This window comes from Callospermophilus lateralis, chromosome 3, assembly GCF_048772815.1.
Source record: "Callospermophilus lateralis isolate mCalLat2 chromosome 3, mCalLat2.hap1, whole genome shotgun sequence".
NCBI lineage: Eukaryota > Metazoa > Chordata > Mammalia > Rodentia > Sciuridae > Callospermophilus > Callospermophilus lateralis.
This window is the reverse complement of record NC_135307.1, coordinates 161,237,852-161,258,289: the sequence shown is the minus strand read 5'-3', so window position 1 is coordinate 161,258,289 and position 20,438 is coordinate 161,237,852.

The window sequence follows — 20,438 nt, the reverse complement described above, 5'->3', positions numbered from 1 at the left end:
TATGTTTCCAGTGTGAGAAGTCTGCTGGATGCCACTGGTCTTATGACACCTGCACTTCCAGCTGGGGACTATTACTGGTGGTGTTATCTTCAAAAGCAGAGGACAGCAAATACAGTACAAAGAAGAACCAAAAATGTGGGCAGATGGGGTTGGTAGCTTGCTGAGCAGGCTCCCTGCTTAAGGAGCTGGACTGGAGCCATCCTGCCCTCTGTTTTCTGTACTGGTGACCCCAGTACTCATCTTGGCAGCCACCCATTCTTCACACAGTCTTTGGGGAACTTTCTCCCTCACCACTACTTTCTTGCCCTGCCCCTATTCTGCCACTCTCCTCCCAAATGATGCTTTTAGATTTTACTTAAGTCAAGGCAGTGAATTATTGTCTGTTCATTGTTTGTTTGCATTTCTATAACAAAGGACCCAAACCTGGGTAATTTCCAAAGAACAGAAATTTATCTCTCACAGTTCTGGAGGCCTGGAAGTCCAAGACCAATGTACTGTCATTTGCTTTGGTGATGGTGTTCAATGGCCGAAGGCAGAAAGGCAAGCTGGCTGAAAACTGAGTAGAACTCCTTTTATAAAGGCACCTCATGGCCTAATCACCTCTTAAAATCCCCATGTCTTAATACTATCACACTGGCAACATTTTGGAGGGGGTACATTCAAAATATAGCATAATTTAGCCAGGCTGAGGCAGGATGATCACAAGTTTGAGGTCAGCACCAGCAACTTAGTGATATTCTGTCTAAAAACAAAACAAAACAAGAACAACAACAACAACAAAAACCTGCACCATAATTTATATTTTTCTTGCTGCTTTGCCTCAATTTCCATAATTATTCGTGGACTCATAGAATATGAAAGCTGCATTATATAGGTTTGAAGGGAAAGCTTCCCCATCCCCCTCTGAGAGTTCACTGGCTTGAACTGACAATAAACAGATTAATAAAAGAAAAAGGCACAGAAGTCTATTTAACACACGCAAACAGAAAAATCATGAGTGTGATTACTTGACAACCCAGTGAGAATTACAGGTTTATCTATTTTTCTTTAAAAGGTGGTGGGAAATAGGGGAATGTAGGTGACTTTAAGGGGTAGTACATGACTTTAGAAAAGTTGAATGGACCAAAGAAACAGAAATTGCCTTGAAAATGATTCTCTTTGGAATTTGAATGAACCTCAGAGACCGATGATTGATATCTTATGATAAAGATTATGGGGTATGTTTCCATTCCTCTGTCTCCTATTCCTTCATAGATAAGGAAATTTCAAGGAAGGAATGGGTGATCTCTTTGGTGATATGGTCTTAAGACAGATAAGGGAATTCCAGAGGGAATCCCTCCCTTTATGGGAGAAGGTTAGAGATTTCTTGGTTATAAAAGCTGGGAAGGATAAGGAGGATAAGAGAGGTAAGATGACAAGTATTTAAGATGCAGTTAAATTGAAGGATTAATTGTGGTGTTCTATAACACAGTAGAATGACTATAGTCTACAGCAACTTATGATATGTTACAAAAAAACTCAGAGTTCCCAACACATAGAAATGATGAATGTTTGAGGAAATAGAAATGCTGATCCCTCTGATTTGATCACTATATATATGTGTATGTAGTGAACTATTGTTATGGACCCCATAAGCTTGTATAAATATTATGTGTCAATAAAACAAAATAAAAATAAAATTGAAAAAAGGAAGAAAGTTCTTTGCCCAGGTGGCTTATAAAGTCTTCTATATTTATATATAAAAGAGGGTACGAGGGATTGAACCCAAGTCCTCACACATGCCAGGCAAATGTTCTACCACTGAGCTACATCCTCAGTTCATTTGTTTTATTTTGAGACAATTATCTGAGCAACTTTGTGAGAATCTGTGATCCTCCTGCCTCAGCCTCCATAGTAGTTGGGATTATAGATATGTGCCACTGTTTCCATTTTTACAATTATAAACCCTGTCTACCTTGTATGTAACAGATTCAATTATAACCCCTTGAGCACTTCTACCATAGTACAGGTCCACCTAAATCCCAACTACTACTACTCAGCATGTTAAAGCATCAGACTTTTGAGTTATTGTTTTTTGACTCCAAAATATGCTTCCTTAAAAACAAAATGATAATATGAACAAACACACACACTAGATATGTAGAAATGGAGGGAAAGAAGGAAGGAAGCTAAGAATGTAGAGCACATGCTTAGTTTAGGTGTAAGATCCTGAGTTCAATCTCCGTCCCTCTGCCACACACTTGAGGGAGGGAATAATTAAGCATATTTAGCACAAATTTAGCAGTTGGAGAAGATGAGTGAGGAGCATATGAAAGTTCTTTATTCTTCTTGCAAACTTACTAGTAGTATGACATTATTTAAAAAATGAAAATGTAAACCAAGTATAAGAACACTATATAATTATTTGTGATTATGACCACATTTAGGCAGTATTTTTAAATTGTTAAAAACCTATTGTTATCTGATGTGATGGCGCACACCTGTAATCCTAGCGGCTCGGGAGGCAGAGGCAGGAGCTTTGAGAGTTCAAACTCGGCCTCAGCAATTTAGCGAGGCATTAAGCAACTCAGTGAGACCCTGTCTCTAATAGAATACAAATTAGGGGTAGGGATGTGGCTCAATGGTCGAGTGCCCCTGAGTTCAATCCCTGGTACCCACCCCCCCCCAAAAAAAAAAAAACCCTACTGTTGTTTGTAAGAGTAGAACACCTAAAATATTTTTTTAAAGGTTTCCTTTTCCTTTACTGTTAATTTCCTTTTTTTAAAAAATTAGCTACACATGACAGTACAATGATCTTAACAATTCATACATTTGAATCAAATGGGGTATAATTTCTCATTTTGCTGATTGTACAGGTTGCAGAATCACATTGGTCATACAGTCACCTATAATCATTTCTATAGTTCATTATTTTTCATTTTCAGAGGCTCAAGATTCACATAACATAAAATTAACCATTTTGACATGAATAGGTCAGTGGCATTTAGTATTTTTACAATGTTATGCAACCTCCATTTCTATCTGGTTCCAAAACATTTTCATCATCCCAAAAGAAAGCCCTATTAAGCGTTATTTCTCATCCATTTTTTTCTCTCAATCACTAGAAATTTGTTTTCTGTTTCTATGAATTTGCTTAATCTGGATATTTCATATAAATTAAATCATTCTATGTTTGTCCCTTTATGTCTGGCTCATTACCTTTAGCATAATGTCTTCAGTGCTCATTCATGTCATGGCATGTACCATTACTTTTTTCTTCTTATGGCCAAATAATATTCCATGGTAGGGCTATGCCACATTTGTCTATCCATCATCTGTTGGGGTATCTATGGTTATTTTGTTTCCACCATTGTGAACGGTGCTATAAACATGGGTGGTCACATGTCAGAACACATGAAATCTCGATGCTTGTTAATATCTATTGAGGACTTAAAATATAAATTCATGCCTGAAGCATGCCTAAGCTTAGATGTCTCAGGTACATGAGTAAATTCTGGTTTGTACCTAAGCTAGTTTGTATTGAGTTTCTGTTGAAAGAATCCTGACTACTATAATATTTTAAAACATCCAAATGCAGTCTTTGGATCTCTTGGGGGGAAAATATGCTCATTAAGAATACCTTTTTGAAATAAGACCAAGTCAAATTTTCTGAAGTTCAAAGCTCTCTTGTCCCCAAGGAAACTTGAAATGAATAAGAATCTGAAACATTTCTGAGTTAGAAGAATGAGCTCAGCTAAGAACATTCCTGAACTGTGTCTACCACCACAACGGGATAATCATAACATGGAGTCTTGAACCAGAAGCTTTTTGTGTGTGCCAGAGTTAAAAGAAATTCATAGCACTTTTATTTGAAAGAATCATAATTTTAAAAACCAGATCTTTCCTAAATCAACAGGTAATCATTTTTAGCAATTCATCTGAACAGAAGTCCTCAACCACTCATGCTGTTCTTTATTTCTCCCTTCCCCATTTGCTTCCTGTCATCCATCTTTCATCTCTTGTGGTCAAAGGAATTTTAGAATTTTATTTTCAAAAAGCTTCTAGGAATTGCCTTTGGTTTGTTTGGTGAAATCCTGTACCACATACACTTCTTCAAAAGAACATTGCTTCTTCTTGTTTCCGTTGAAGAAAAACCAAATAATAATATATCTTATCTGATGACAACCTATCTTCTACTTCAGTTTTTTTTTTTTTCATCGCCTTCAGTTCATTTTAATTATTGGGGTCTATAACTCACCTGGTTAATCAGGATACTAACTTGATCTGAGATCTGTCCAGCTTCCCTCCGTATAACTGCTATGGTTGATAGGTCAGCAGTGGAGTGTGGATCTCCTGCCTCTCCAATCTCTCCATTATCTTACTCTCCCCTCTAGGCTACAGTAGTAGATTGAACCAATCAAATTCCTGCCTTCAGAAATGTGGTATTAGGGCAAGACATTCTAATTCAATGTGGGCGGTTTGCTGAAACTGAGGTGAGTTTAGGAACTGTCAGTCATTTGGGGGAAACATATTCGGCTGTACAGTCAGCGAGCACGGTCCAAAGAGTAAAGGGAGAGGAGGAAAGGAGAGCAGAGGATGAGGAAAAGTGAGAGGAGGAAAAGACAGAGGAGAAAGAGGGAGGAGGTATAAGAGACAGGAGATATAAGAAAGGAAGACAGAAATGCAAAACAGGGAAAGAATGGCAGGGTGGGGAGAGAAGGAGAGAGATATTTTATTGGCTCGATTAACTGAAAAGATAGGACTCTCTTTTCAGAAAAGACTTAATTAAATGAATCAAAGATATTACCAAGGACCTGACTTTTTTGCTTCTCTCTCTACTCTGTCAAGGTCAAGATGATTGCCACAGCCCTCAGAATTACATGATTGCTTTGCATCATCTAGAAGAGAGTCAGGATTCTCATTAAAGTTCATGAATCACTTTGAATGGACTGACAAAAGTCACTTGCCCCTTTCACCATCAACCACTGCAGCCATGGAGTTGGGGAACAGAATGAATTATGTTGATTTGGGGAGGTTAGGCCCCATGTTCCATCCAAGAGTTAGAACTGAATTCAGTGTCCCCAGATCCACCCAGATTTTGGAGGAGAAACCTCCAACTACTGACAAGGAAAGTATATACCAGGAAGGGAACATATGACTACTCATCATACTAATCTTCCAGTTTGGCCAGACACCTCCATATAGTAATAATTCCTCCTTTTTATTTACATTAGCATGAGTTGACTTCTGGTAGTCAGAGCCAAAGAGTATTATCTAAGATATGCCATTAGAATAGTGAAAGAAGAAAAATGAGCAATAGTGTTAAGTTTCAGGGGAGAAGTTGAACACAGTCGGGGTGAAGCACATGAATGCTCAGCTTACATAAGAGGACACGAGGGCTGGGGTTGTGGCTCAGTGGTAGAGCACTTGCCTAGCATGTGTGAGGCACTGGGATCAATTCTCAGCACTGCATATAAATAAATAAATAAAAATTTAAGTTCCCAACAATTGAAACAAAAAAATTTAAAAGAAGAAGAAGAAGAAGACGACGATGACCACACAAACAGTTTAACTTGCTGGAGAATCTCTGCTTGACTTTCCATTCTTCAAGCAAGATGACAGGTATATGCCATCAGCTCTCAGCTGAGACGCTGTGTTCTTGCCAATTATATGATTCCAGTATACATTTCATAAAAGATGACTCTTCGGTAGTCACTAGTTTGACCCATACCCAAGAAAAAGAACAGAAATGGTTGGAAGGAGAAAGGGCCTAGCAGTATTTACTGAGTACGTCTTTCTCCAACGTGGCCCATTTCTAGAGAACTCCAAAGATAACTTTCTTAAGAGGCTTTCAAGGAATATTCTTTTTTTCGTTTTTATAAATTTTAATTTGTTATATATGACAGTAGAATGCATTATAATTCATATTACACATACAGACCACAATTTTTCATATCTGATTATACACAAAATAGAGTCACACCATTCATGTCTTCATACATGTATTCAGGGTCATGATGTCCATCTCATTCCACCATTTTTCCTACCTCCATGTCTCCTCCCTTTACTTCCCTCCCCTTTTCCCCTTTGCCCTACCTAGAGTTTATCTAATCCTCCCATGCTCTTCCCTCCACATTATGAATCAGCATCCTTAGATCAGAGAAAACATTCAGCATACGTTTTTGGGGGATTGGCTAACTTCACTTAGCATTATATTCTCCAACTCCTTTCATTCATCTGCAAATGCCATGATTTTATTCTCTTTTATTGCTGAGTAATATTCCCATTGTGTATATATACCACATTTTCTTTATCTGTTCATCTATTGAAGGGAGTCTAGGTTGGTTCCACAGTTTAGCTATTGTGAATTGTGCTGCTATAAACATTGATGTGGCTGTGTCCCTGTAGTATGCTGTTTTTAAGTCTTTTGGGTATAGACTGAGGAATAGTGGTGGTTCCATTCCCAGTTTTCCAAGGAATCTCCATACTGCTTTCCATATTTGTTCCAATTTGCAGTACCACCAGCAATGTATGAGTGTACTTTTCCCCCCACATCCTCGACAACACTTTTTGTTATTTGTATTCTTAATAACTGCCATTCTGGCTGGAGGGAGATGAAATCTTAGAGTAGTTTTGATTTGCATTTCTCTAATTGCTAGAGATGTTGAAATTTTTTCATATATCTGTTGAAAAGATATACAATCTTCCTCGGTGAAGTGTCTGTTCATTTCCTTGGCCCATTTATTGATTGGGTATTTGTTTTTTGTTTTTTGGGTTTTTTTTGGTGTTAAGATCTTTGAGTTCTTTATATATCCTAGAGATTAGTTCTCTATCTGACATGTGTGTGGTAAAAATTTGTTCCCAAATTGTATGCTTTCTATTCACCTCACTGATAGTTTCTTTTTTGAGAAGAAGCTTTTTAGTTTGAATCCATCCCATTTATTGATGCTTGATATTAATTCTTGAGCTGTAGGAATCTTATTAAGGAAGTTGGGGCCTAATCTGACATGATGGAGATTTGGGCCTACTTTTTCTTCTAATGGATGCAAGGTCTCTGGTTTAATTCCTAGGTCCTTGATCCACCTTGAGTTGAGTTTTGTGCATGGTGAGAGATAGGGGTTTAATTTCATTTTGCTGCATATGGATTTCCAGTTTTCCCAGCACCATTTGTTGAAGAGGCTATCTTTTCTCCAATGCATGTTTTTTGGCACCTTGGTCTAAGATGAGATAACTGTAATTATGTGGGTTAGTCTCTGTGTCCTCTATTCTGTACCATTGGTCTACCAGTCTATTTTGGTGCTAATACCATGCTCTTTTTGTTTCTGTTGCTCTGTAGTATAGTTTAAGGTCTGATATAGTGATGCCACCTTTTTCACTCTTCCTTCTAAGGATTGCTTTAGCTATTCTGGGTCTCTTATTTTTCCAGTTGAATTTTGTGACTGCTTTTTCTATTTCTATGAGGAATGTCATTGGGATTTTGATTGGAATTGTCTTAAATCTGTATAGTGCTTTTGGTAGTATGGTCATTTTGACAATATTAATTCTGCCTACCCAAGAGCAAGGGAGATCTTTCCATCTTCTAAGGTCTTCTTTGATTTCTTTCTTTAGTATTCTGTAGTTTTCATTGTAGAGGTCTTTCACCTCTCTCATTAAGTTGGTTCTGAAGTATTTTATTTTTTTTTTTTTGAGGCTATTGTAAATGGGGTAGTTTTCCTAATTTCCTTTTTAGAGAATTTGTCACTGATATACAGAAATGCCTTTGATTTATGGGTGTTGATTTTGTATTCTACTACTTTGCTGAATTCATTTACTAGTTCTATAAGTTTTCCAGTGGAATTTTTTGGGTCTTCTAGATATAGAATCATATCATCCGCAAACAGTGCTAATTTGAGTTCTTTACCTTTCATCTGCCTAATAGCTTTGGCCAGTGTTTCAAGAACTTTGTTAAATAGAAACAGTGAAGGAGGGCATCCCTGTCTTGTCCCAGTTTTTAGAGGGAATGCTTTCAATTTTTCTCCATTTAGAATGATTTTGGCCTAAAATATTTTTATATTACTTAAAATACTTTTGTTTGAGGAAAGTTTTGTTGACTGATAGGATTCCTCCATACCTAGACAGAACACCACCAGGAAGTTAAGAAAGCAAATCAGTGGAAGAGCTGGAATATTACTGTCTGCTGCCACCAGTGTGGCCAAAGGAGCAGGTTCCAGCGAGGGGCGATGGGAGATTGGGTAAAGAGTCACACTTGCAGATCTTGAAGATAAGACAGCTGGGGTCTGGTGGAGCGCTGCTCTCTGATGGAGAAGCAGGTCTAAAGAATTACACCAGCAATCTTTATTATATATGTCTCTTAATCAGATTAAAGACTATGCAAGCATTATTCTTTGTATTCATGAAAGTCACAGAGTTAGCAACAGTATGCAGGTATTTCTTCAGTTACATTCTACAGTTGCAATGTGCAATGTTGAGAGCATTGTGCAGCTCTCAAGAAAGTTCATTGTTTAAAGTCACTAATTTATGGGCCAGTTCAGGAGCAGTGGAACTGGTGAAACATTGTGGTTACCTTAGCAAGGAAGTTCCTTCATTCGCAGGAGCTGCCATGCCTGAGAACAAGGACGAAGCTGATAAGACGGTAGCATGGAGGACATCTCCATAGCAACCGGGCATCCTATGCCTTTGACGGAAACTTTCCCAGTCACCAAGTGTGCCACAGCCATGAAGTCATCGGGGATCCCAATTTCAGACACTGGTCTCCCAGTCACTGTCACCGCTCTCCACAACGCCTACAAGCCTGATCAGTTCGATGGTTTGACCTATTTTAACCAATTATTAAAATGGATCTTTGCACACGATGTGTCATTAATAAATACTGTAAAACAAATACAGTTGTTCTGGGTACATTGACCATACCTGGTGAAATTATCTGGACCCAGCGTATGTGAATGTGGTTTGGGGGCATTTCACAGTAGTTTAGTGAATAAAGAGAGGCGTCATAACTTCTGGTGTCCTTTTTGCTATGAACTATTTCTGCAATCTGGGGAATGTTACATAAATTCTCTGAGTCTCAGGTTTCTCCAAGGGTAAAAATGGAAGGAAAAATGCTTACCGTACTTGTTTTTCAGAGTTATTAAAAATATGTGGCCTGTGTTCTCTTAGGCAGCAGCTTGATGCCATTTAGGGCAGAATGAATGATATACAGAAGGAAAATATTCAGATGGAAAAAAAATGTCAGTGCCTCCACAGATATCCGAGTGAACAGTTTATCCTGTCTAATGTGCCCTTGGATGTTAATATAAAATAAAGTGCAAAAATACAATCCCCACCCCCATGCCAAAAAGCATAAATCTGCCAGAACCCTGCAGCAATCCTAAGGGAGATTGTACTATTTCTAATGCTATATATTTTGACAACTCCCAGTTTATGATCTTTGACCCAAAAATGTTCAAAAGTGTACATTATGAAAAATAATCTCTGCTCTCCAAAGCAAAACCCAATTCTAAATCAAACAGTGAAAGAGACATTGGGAGCCAGCCACCCACATCTAAATTTTCCAAGCAGAGAAAGTAAATATAGCACAACTTGCTTATTGGTGAACCTGGATGTTGTGATTTCCACTGAGGCACACTGAGGTTTAGGTTGTTCCAGGCAGAGCTCAATCTGGGATCACGGAATCTCTTCTTCTGGTAAAATAGCTTTTCAACTTGAAAATTTTAAAGGTGTATCTTTTCTGCATCAACCTAAATACTGTCTTCAGGGAGCCACATGCCTCTCATAAGAGTTCAACAAGGTTTGGGAAGCTAAAACCTGTCTTCTGCCCTGTAAGTGGATTGCCTCCCTCATTTTCTATCATTCTGGGGGACTTAGCTAATACATGTATTTCCAGTTGCCCAGCACACACTCTCTTGGAATGTACCCAGCAGAAATTGTTGTTTGTATCCATCATAAACACATCAGGAATATTTATAGTAGTAGTATTTGTAATTGCTTGAAATGGAAACAGGTAAGTATTGAACTCTTCATTTTTATATATTATTTTTACATCCAAAAACTGTAGGAAATTAGTTTATTTTCATAGAATCTAAGGCAGTTAACTAAAAATCCAGTTAAATCGGAAGTGTTATTTTGTTCCAAGAGTGTTACACAATTTTTGGTGAAAATATAGTGTTTTCAATAAATTCACATTCAACATCATGGGTGAAATTTTCAGCAAAGTTGTTACTTTGATACACTCAGAAAATATTGAGTAGGAAGGGACAGAAATACCACCAAACTAATGTAAGTAAAAATACATTGATGTAAGAATTCCAGAAAACCTCATGGATCTCAGTTGCAGATCTCATCTGCAGTCATTTCCTCTTCGTCTCTGAAGTTACACTGATATATATATATATATTTCATGTCTTGTTTCTCTTTGATGCTTGACTCTCTGGTTGCGTATTAGCCAGTATATCATCAGTCAACCCCACCCAATTTGGTTTTAGCCTCTACATAGAATGTGTTAGTCAACTTCCAATTGCTGTGACAAAATAATTGAGACACTGAACTGATGATGAGTAAATATTTATTTTGGCTAATGATTTCAGCCCATGGTGTATAGGCTCCATTGTTTTGGGTCTTGAGGTGAAGCCGAACATGGGGGCAGGGAACATGTGACAGAGGAAGCTGTACATTTCATGGCATCCAGGAAGCAAAGAGAGGGGAAGAGATGAGGTTCCTAATATGCCACTTTCAAAGGCATACTCCCAGTGACCTAACTTCCTCCCAGTAGGCCCCAATTTCTAAAGTTTCCACCACCTCCAAATAGCACCCCCATTAACATTTGAGCTTTGGGGGAATATTTAAGATTCAAAGCGTAACAATAATCCTCAAGCCTGGCTGATTGACCTCATTTCTCTATCCCAGGAAATACTTTGTAGACACTCAAAACATATTAATTTACTTGGTAGACACTCAATAAAAATAAATTCCCAAGAATCATTTGGTAAACACTCAATGAATATCTTTTCCCCTTCAGAGAATGAATACCACTTGTATAGAAAAGGATCTTCTTTTTCTTCCTTCTAATGAAGCAATATTTTTAGCCCTGATCTCCACAAATATAAGGAAGAGAAATACTTCCATTTGGATGAGGCATATTTCCAGGAGAATTGAGAAATTCTCAGATCACTTTGTTAAATCTGTAAGATTTAAACCAGCTCAACACTCTTTCTTAAATCAATATACTTCTGTGGCCATGAAAAACGTATTCACTTTCATATCCCAAAGGTTGCAATATATTGTTTATATATATATATGAAGAAAAAATAATAAAAATCATTTAACTTTCAAACTTGGAGCATGGGCTTGGGTTGCCACCCTATATTAATTTGGTTTTAAATAAAATCTAAGTCTTTAATTGAAAGTGAATTAAAGTAGCATATACCACTTCTTGGTTTGTATCCAAAGGAGTTAAAGTCAGCATTCTACAGTGAAGCACCCACATTGATGTTTATTGCAGTTCAATTCACAATGGCTAAGCTATAGAACCAGCCTAGGTGCCCTCCAGTAGACGAATGGATAAAGAAAATGTGACATAAATGCACAAGGGAATACTACTCACCCATAAATTAGAATGACTTTGTGATATTTGCTCGTAAATTGATGGATCTAGAGACTTTCATGCTAAGTGAAATAAACCAATCCCCCAAAATCAAAGGTTGAATGTTTTGTCTGATACATGTGTGCTAACACAAAACAAGATCAGGGAGAGCACAGAAGTGCAATGGATTAGACAAAGGGGAATAAAGGGAAGGGGGGATTGGAATACGAAAGACAATGGAATGAATCTGACATAACTTTCCTATGTACATATATGATTATGTCACAGTGAAACTCCACATCGTGTACATCCACAAGACTGGGATCCTCATGAGAATAAGATATACTCCATGTTTGTATAAATATGTCAAAATTGACTCTACTGCCATGTATGACAAAAAAGAACAAAATTTTAAAAAATATTCTCATGTTTTGGCACCAAGAAAAAAAAAAAGAGGAAAGGAAAGGGGAAAAATGTAGTGGCTAAGTTATTATCCTTTGCCCCTCTGCATTCTTCTACTCCTGGGGAAAAAAACAACCTTCCTTATCCCTTATTAGTGAGAGTTAGGGACAAAGGGTATGGAATAGATGGGATCACTGTCCCACAATAGAACAATTACATTTTCTCTTTCAGGATTATGCCATTTGAATAGAGTTGCTAACATGTAAGACAGTTCTGAGACAACGAGATTCTTGGCAGATGGTTTCCAGCTACTGTGAAAGAGTCTTAGAGGGACCTGAGTCTTGTCATTTGGTAGGCTGTTTAACAGTTCCTTTGAATGCATGAGCTATGCATTATACTATCACTAAAACTCTTCATTTACTTGCAAATCATAAAACTTTAACTGACCTGGAGTTGAGGCCCAGCTTTGCCCAAAGATGAGATGAAAAGATCAGTATAATCTGAAGGCATGCTTTCTCTTTTCAAAGAGGTGGAAGTGGAAAGACAGAAGATCTTCGAGTGACCAATAACAATTGGACTTTGCAAAGATCTTCCTGCCATGGCAATCTGTCTTCCTAGCCTCCAGATTTCACCATGCAAATTATTGACACCCAAGGAGCCAGGGAAATGTACTTGTGACACACTGCTTAAGTTCTCATCCCTAAAATGGTGGACACCACAGCCATTATGTAGTTTATATTAATAGCTTCTAGATCTAAAATTTGAGTAAAGTTTATCTTTCTCTTATTCTGTACCATTCAGCAATACTAAGTTCGAATCCTAAACGAGTTTAACTAATATTTTCACATTCAAATTTGCATACAATTATCTCAAGAGGAATGACCAGTGGCAAAATTAGGCTCCAAGTCAAGGAAGAAAAAGAACTTGATAGCTTATGTCAAAGTGAAATGAACTGGGGGAAAAGAGGGCATAACGAATATTTTTTGAAATGTGATAAGAATAACAAGATGAAATACTGTATTTAATTCTTGAAGTTGTTCTATGAAATAGGTACTTGTTTCAGTCAGTTTCATGTTGCTGTGATCAAAATACCCAACAAGAACAACGTAAAGGACAAGTTTATTTTGGCTTACAGTTTCAGAGGTTCAGTTCGTGGTAGGCATACTACGCTGCTTTCAGCTTAAGGTAAAGCAAAACATCATGGTGGAAAGGCATGGTGGAGGAAAGTTGTTCAGCTCATGTCAGATAGGAAGAAGAGAGAGAGAAAAAGGAAGGGATAGGGCCCCTCCAGGTCATGCCCACAGTTACCTACTTCCTCCAACTTAGTCCCGCCTCCCAGTAGTCCATTTAGCTATCAATGAATTAATCCATTAAGTGGATTTATCCACCAGTTAGATATAGTTCCAATGATGAGGTCAGAGCCCTCATAATTTGTTTTTTAATTTTTATTTATGTTTTATGTGGTGCTGAGGATCGAACCCCATGCCTCGCATGTGCTAGGTGAGTGCTCTACCATTGATCCACAACCCCAGTACTAGAGCCCTAATGATTTAACCATTGCCTAAAAGCTGGACTTCTGAACCTTTCTGCATTGGGAACCATGCTTTCAACACATGAGCTTTTGGAGGAACATCAGATTCCAACCATAACAATACTAGTAAGATTACCATATTAATATGTAAAAAGTAAGGACTGAAGAGGTTAAATCACTGGCTCCAAATCATTTGTAGTAAGTGGCAGAGTTGGGATTCAAAACCAGGTTGACTGACTCCAAATTCTACACTGATCACCACTATGATAGTTCCTACACACCAATTCTCATGAGGAATTATTTTCTTTGTCTTGGGTCTTCAAGCTTATTTTTACCATTGTCAAAGTTGTATTATGCCAGACTTTTGGACACTGAACTACAATGACATAGCATCAAGGCATATATCCCAATATCTGCCCCCCATAGTATAATGTAATCTCTCACTGAGTCACAAGAAAAGTTGTCTCACAAGTGGGTCATTATAATGAAAAACAAAATTCTTATAAAAATAATAAATAACATGTAATTTTAAACATGAGTCAAGTTCCTGGGGGAAAAAGCTTTCCTTGTTTGTACACATAAAAGGTCAGTGGGAAGAAGCAGCCCAGAATGGTAGAGTTGGGGCAAGGAGACATCCTCAGACAAGATGGACTAGGTTGTGTGGCACAAACAGGTAATTCCCGGTCTACATGACTTAAACAAGGTTGATTTTTTTACATGAACAATACAATGGCTGTCCATCTGACTCTCAGAGTGACACTGGGAAGGGGAGGAGAATACAACAAATCCTATACTATATTTAAGGTTTCCATGTAGGCATGACATACTCTCTTTTGTTTATATTTCATTGGCCAGTGAAAGTCCAATGGCTACAAAGAACTTCAAAAGGTATGAGAAGGTTCACTGCTAAGTGCTCAAAAGATGGAGAAGCAGACATAGGGCCACCAAAATTAATCATTACTTGGTGGCCTGTGAAAAGTAAGAGTTGATTGTGAAGATGATACAAAACTACCCACTACTTTTCCTTCTTATCCCTTTCCTTTGAAAAGGAACAGACCATATTTAAACGCCAGAGGCCACCTGAAAATTTTCCATAGTTGATGATAATTTGGGGGAAAGACTCTTCAGAACATATTTGGATGCTTCCATCTTGAAAAGGAAACTTCTTGAGTAGTTTTAAATGATCATGCTTGATTACATCAGATAACTTTAACATTCTTTAGTGGTGATGAGACGTGGCAAATGAAGATTACGGTTTTATGGGAAATGCTGTAAAAGCCAAAAGGAGGAAAATCCCTGCTGTGCAGCTGTGTCCAATACTCCCAGCGAGATAGGAAGGGAACCCTGCAGGATAACAAAGCAGGAGGAAGGGACAGAATGAGTATAGCTTATGAATTAATGAGAAACATGAATGATTTTCTCATTCTCATTGTACTCCAAAATGTTCCACGGTCGAGGTTATTTACTGTCCAGGGCAGAGAATATGATACAACTTCATCTGCAATCACTGGAATAGGATTTTCACCAGGAGAACAGAGGTAAGGACGGTATGAGCACAGCCTGGAGTTCCACATTGGATGCTTTTTTGAATCTGGACTTAGATCCCTTCCACACACTAGTGGAGATAGATCCCAGCAGTGCTCTACCTCTGCACTATATTCCAGCTCTTTTGTTTTTAAATTTTGAGACGGGGTCTCTATACATTGTCGAGATTAGTCTCAAACTTGAAATCCTCCAGCCTCACTCTCCTGAGTCCCTGGGATTACAGGTGTGGTTAATGCCCCCAGGTTGGTCATAGATTTTTAATGCATTTCAGAAAGCTAATGCCCTAGCCCTGGCCTCTTTTCTAAAGAAGAAAAGAGAGAAACTAGCAAGGTTAATGAATAAATATTGATAAGTTACCAAAAAAAAAATCTAACAGTATATGACCAGTGAATCATGATAAAGTCTACTGTCAGCACAGGGACATCTACTGGAGCATTTTCCCAATCTCTGTTTTTGAAACTTCAGAGAACTGCCGCCTGGGCCTGCTGACCACAGGTAATGAAGTGAACAGTGGACACAAAGTGAGCCTTAACCTTGCCCACTCACATTCTCCATACATATTTAGAACTCGGGTATTTAAAAGACAACTTTGTTTTATTAAAATAAAAATCTCAAACCTACGGAAAAGTTGCAAGATGTACAGATATTTTTCTAAGCTATATGAGAGTAAGCTACCACACAACGATCCAGTATCCCTAGACAATTTAATGTTTATTTTTTTCAAATATATTCTCTGATAATGCAAAATTCAGCCATTAAAATTAGAAAATTAACATAGTCCAGGCAGAGTGGTGCAGGTCTGTAATCCCAACAGTTTGGGAGGCTGAGCCTCAGCAAAAGCAAGGTGCTAAGCAACTCAGTGAGACCCTGTCTCTAAATAAAATACAAAATATGGCTGGGGATGTGGCTCAGGGGTGGAGTGCCCCTGAGTTCAATCCCCGGATATCCTCAACCCCCGCCAAAAGAAAGAAAATTAGCACAGATCTATTATTACCAGTTAATATTAAAGCAAGCTCAACCATCATCCCAATGATATGCCTTATCAAAAGGGTCCAGTTCACATTCATTTATTGCATGTCTCTTTATTAGAGCTTAAACTGTTTAAGGAAATTTTAAAAGTTATTCACAGTAAAACAAAACCATACAAGGAAGTATCTGGAGAAAAGTAAGCCTCCTCTCCTCTGTGCTCCCTGGTGGGAATCCTTGTTACCAGTTCATGCTTCCAAACATCCAACATACACAAGCATACATGGGTACGTGGTCAAAGAGGGATGTCTATGCCCCTCTAGCTCCAGGCAAAATAAGATCACACACAGAAGTTCCTCCTTGAAGAATATTGAGTGACTATGAAGAATTTTAATGTGTGCCATCAAGACAAAGGTTAAAACAGTCTCTAAACAAACACATTTCCCCAGATTTTTTTAACACAAAAGTCATCATTCACACAGAAAAGATAAAAATTCTTCAGTTGTCCATGGATTTAACATTTTACCTCTCTTTTATAGACTCAAAAGATCCTTTGTCACATAGGCTTTTTTTTATTGGTTATTCAAAACATTACAAAGATTGCAGATTCACATCAGTTACACATCCACATTTTTACATAATGCCATATTAGTAATGCTTGTATTCTGCTACCTTTCCTATTCTCTACTATCCCCCCTCCCCTCCCCTCCCATCTTCTCTCTCTACCCCATCTACTGTAATTCATTTCTCTCCTTATTTTTTTCCCATTCCCCTCACAACCTCTTATATGTAATTTTGTATACCCCTGAGGGTCTCCTTCCATTTCCATGCAATTTCCCTTCTCTCTCCCTTTCCCTCCCACCTCATGACTCTGTTTAATGTTAATCTTTTCCTCCTGTTCTTCCTCCCTGCTCTGTTCTTAGTTGCTCTCATTATATCAAAGAAGACATTTGGCATTTGTTTTTTAGGGATTGGCTAGCTTCACTTAGCATAATCTGCTCTAATGCCATCCATTTCCCTGCAAATTCCATGATTTTGTCATTTCTTAGTGCCGCGTAGTACTCCATTGTGTATAAATGCCACATTTTTTTTATCCATTCATCTATTGAGGGGCATCAGGGTTGGTTCCACAGTCTAGCTATTGTGAATTGTGCTGCTATGAACATCGATGTGGCAGTATCCCTGTAGTACGCTCTTTTAAGGTCTTCAGGGAATAGTCCGAGAAGGGCAATAGCTGGGTCAAATGGTGGTTCCATTCCCAGCTTTCCCAGGAATCTCCATACTGCTTTCCATATTGGCCGCACCAATTTGCAGTCCCACCAGCAATGTACAAGAGTACCCTTTTTCCCACATCCTCGGCAGCACTTGTTGTTGTTTGACTTCATAATGGCTGCCAATCTTACTGGAGTGAGATGGTATCTTAGGGTGGTTTTGATTTGCATTTCTCTGACTGCTAGAGATGGTGAGCATTTTTTCATGTACTTGTTGATTGATTGTATGTCCTCCTCTGAGAAGTGTCTGTTCAGGTCTTTGGCCCATTTGTTGATTGGGTTATTTGTTTCTTATTGTTTAAGTTTTTGAGTTCTTTGTATACTCTGGATATTAGGACTCTATCTGAAGTGTGAGGAATAAAAATTTGTTCCCAGGATGTAGGCTCCCTGTTTACCTCTCTTATTGTTTCTCTTGCTGAGAAAAAAACTTTTTAGTGTAAGTAAGTCCCATTTGTTGATTCTTGTTATTAACTCTTGTGCTATGGGTGTCCTATTAAGGAATTTGGAACCCGACCCCACAATATGCAGATCAGAGCCACCTTTTTCTTCTATCAGATGCAGAATCTCTGATTTGATATCAAGGTCCTTGATCTATTTTGAGTTAACTTTTGTGCATGGCGAGAGGAGGGGATTCAGTTTCATTTTGTTGCATATGGATTTCCAGTTTTCCCAGCACCATTTGTTAAGATGCTATCCTTCCTCCATTGCATGCTTTTAGCCCCTTTATCAAATATAAGATAGTTGTAATTTTGTGGCTTGGTTTCTGTGTCCTCTATTCTATACCATTGGTCCACCCACCTGTTTTGGTACCAGTACCATGCTGTTTTTGTTACTATTGCTTTGTAGTACAGTTTGAAATCTGGTATCGCTACACCTCCTGATTCACACTTCCTGCTTAGAATTGCTTTTCCTATTCTGGGTCTTTTATTTTTCCATATGAATTTCATGATTGCTTTATCTATTTCCACAAGAAATGCCGTTGGGATTTTGATTGGCATTGCATTGAACCTATAGAGAACTTTTGGTAATATCGCCATTTTGATGATGTTAGTTCTGCCTATCCATGAACAGGGTATATTTTTCCATCTTCTAAGATCTTCTTCTATTTCTCTCTTTAGGGTTCTGTAGTTTTCATTGTATAAATCTTTCACCTCTTTTGTTAGGTTGATTCCCAAGTATTTTTTTTTTTTGAGGATTTTGTGAATGGAATTGTTTTCCTCATTTCCAGTTCAGAAGATTTGTCGCTGATATACAGGAATGCCTTTGATTTATGCGTGTTGATTTTATACCCTGCCACTTTGCTGAATTCATTTATTAGCTCTAGTAGTTTCTTTGTAGACCCTTTTGGGTCTTCTAGGTATAGGATCATATCATCCGCAAATAGTGATAATTTAAGTTCTTCTTTTCCTATCTTAATGCCTTTAATTTCTTTTGTCTGTCTAATTGCTCTGGCCAGTATTTCGAGAACTATATTGAATAGAAGTGGTGAGAGAGGGCATCCCTGTCTTGTTCCAGAATTTAGAGGGAATGCCTTCAGTTTTTTTTTCCATTTAGAATGATGCTAGCCTGAGGCTTTGCATATATAGCTTTTACAATTTTGAGGTAAGTTCCTGTTATCCCTAGTTTTTCTAATGTTTTGAACATAAAGGGATGCTGTACTTTGTCGAATGCTTTTTCTGCGTCTATCGAGATGATCATATGGTTCTTATCTTTAAGTCTATTGATGTGGTGAATTATGTTTATTGGTTTCCGTATATTGAACCAGCCTTGCATCCCAGGGATGAATCCTACTTGATCGTAGTGCACAATCTTTTTGATATGTTTTTGTATATGATTTGCCAGAATTTTATTGAGGATTTTTGCATCTAAATTCATTAGGGATATTGGTCTGTGGTTTTTTTTCTTTGAGGTGTCCTTATCTGGTTTGGGAATCAGGGTGATATTGGCCTCATAGAATGAATTTGGAAGTTCTCCCTCTTTTTCTATCTCCTGAAATAGATTGTGGAGTATTGGTATTAGTTCTTCTTTAAAGTTCTTGTAAAACTCTGCTGTGTATCCATCCGGTCCTGGGCTTTTCTTGGTTGGTAGTCTTTTGATGGCTTCTTCTATTTCCTCACTTGATATTCATCTGTTTAGGTTGTTTATATCTTCCTGACTCAATCTGGGTAGTTCATATGTCTTAAGGAATTTATTGATGCCTCCACTATCTTCTATTTTATTAGAGTATAGGGTTTCAAAATAATTTCTAATTATCTTCTGTATTTCTGAATTGTCTGTTGTGATGTTGCCTTTTTCATCCCGTAAGCTAGTAATTTGGGTTCTCTCTCTTCTTCTCTTTGTTAGCGTGGCTAGTGGTCTATCAATCTTATTTATTTTTTCAAAGAACCAATTTTTAGTTTTGTCAATTTTTTTCAATTGTTTCTTTTGTTTCGATTTCATTGATTTCAGCTCTAATTTTAATTATTTCTTGCCTTCTACTGTATTTGCTGCTGATTTGTTCTTTTTCTAAGGCTTCGAGGTGTAGTGTGAGGTCATTTATTTGTTGGCTTTTCTTTCTTTTAAGGAATGAACTCTATGAAATGAATTTTCCTCTTAGTACTGCTTTCATAGTGTCCCAGAGATTTAGATATGTTGTGTCTGAATTTTCATTTACCTCTAAGAATTTTTTAATTTCCTCTTGGATGTCTTCTGTAACCCTTTGTTCATTCAGTAGCATATTGTTTAATCTCCATGTGATGTAGGGTTTTTCCTTTCTCATTTTATTATTGATTTCTAATTTCATTCCATTATGATCAGATAAAATGCATGGTAGTATCTCAGCTCCTTTGTAATTGCTAAGATTTGCCCTGTGACATAATATATGGTCTATTTTTGAGAAGGATCCATGTGCTGCTGAGAAGAAAGTGTATCCGCTTGATGTTGGGTAGTATATTCTGTATATATCAATTAAGTCTAAGTTATTAATTGTATTATTGAGCTCTATGGTTTCTTTATTCAACTTTTGTTTGGAAGATCTGTCCAGTGCTGAGAGAGGTGTGCTAAAATCTCCCATGATTATTGTGTTGTGGTCTATTAGACTCTTGAACTTGAGAAGAGTTTGATGAACATAGCTGCACCATTGTTTGGAGCATATATATTAATGATCGTCAAGTCTTGTTGGTGTATC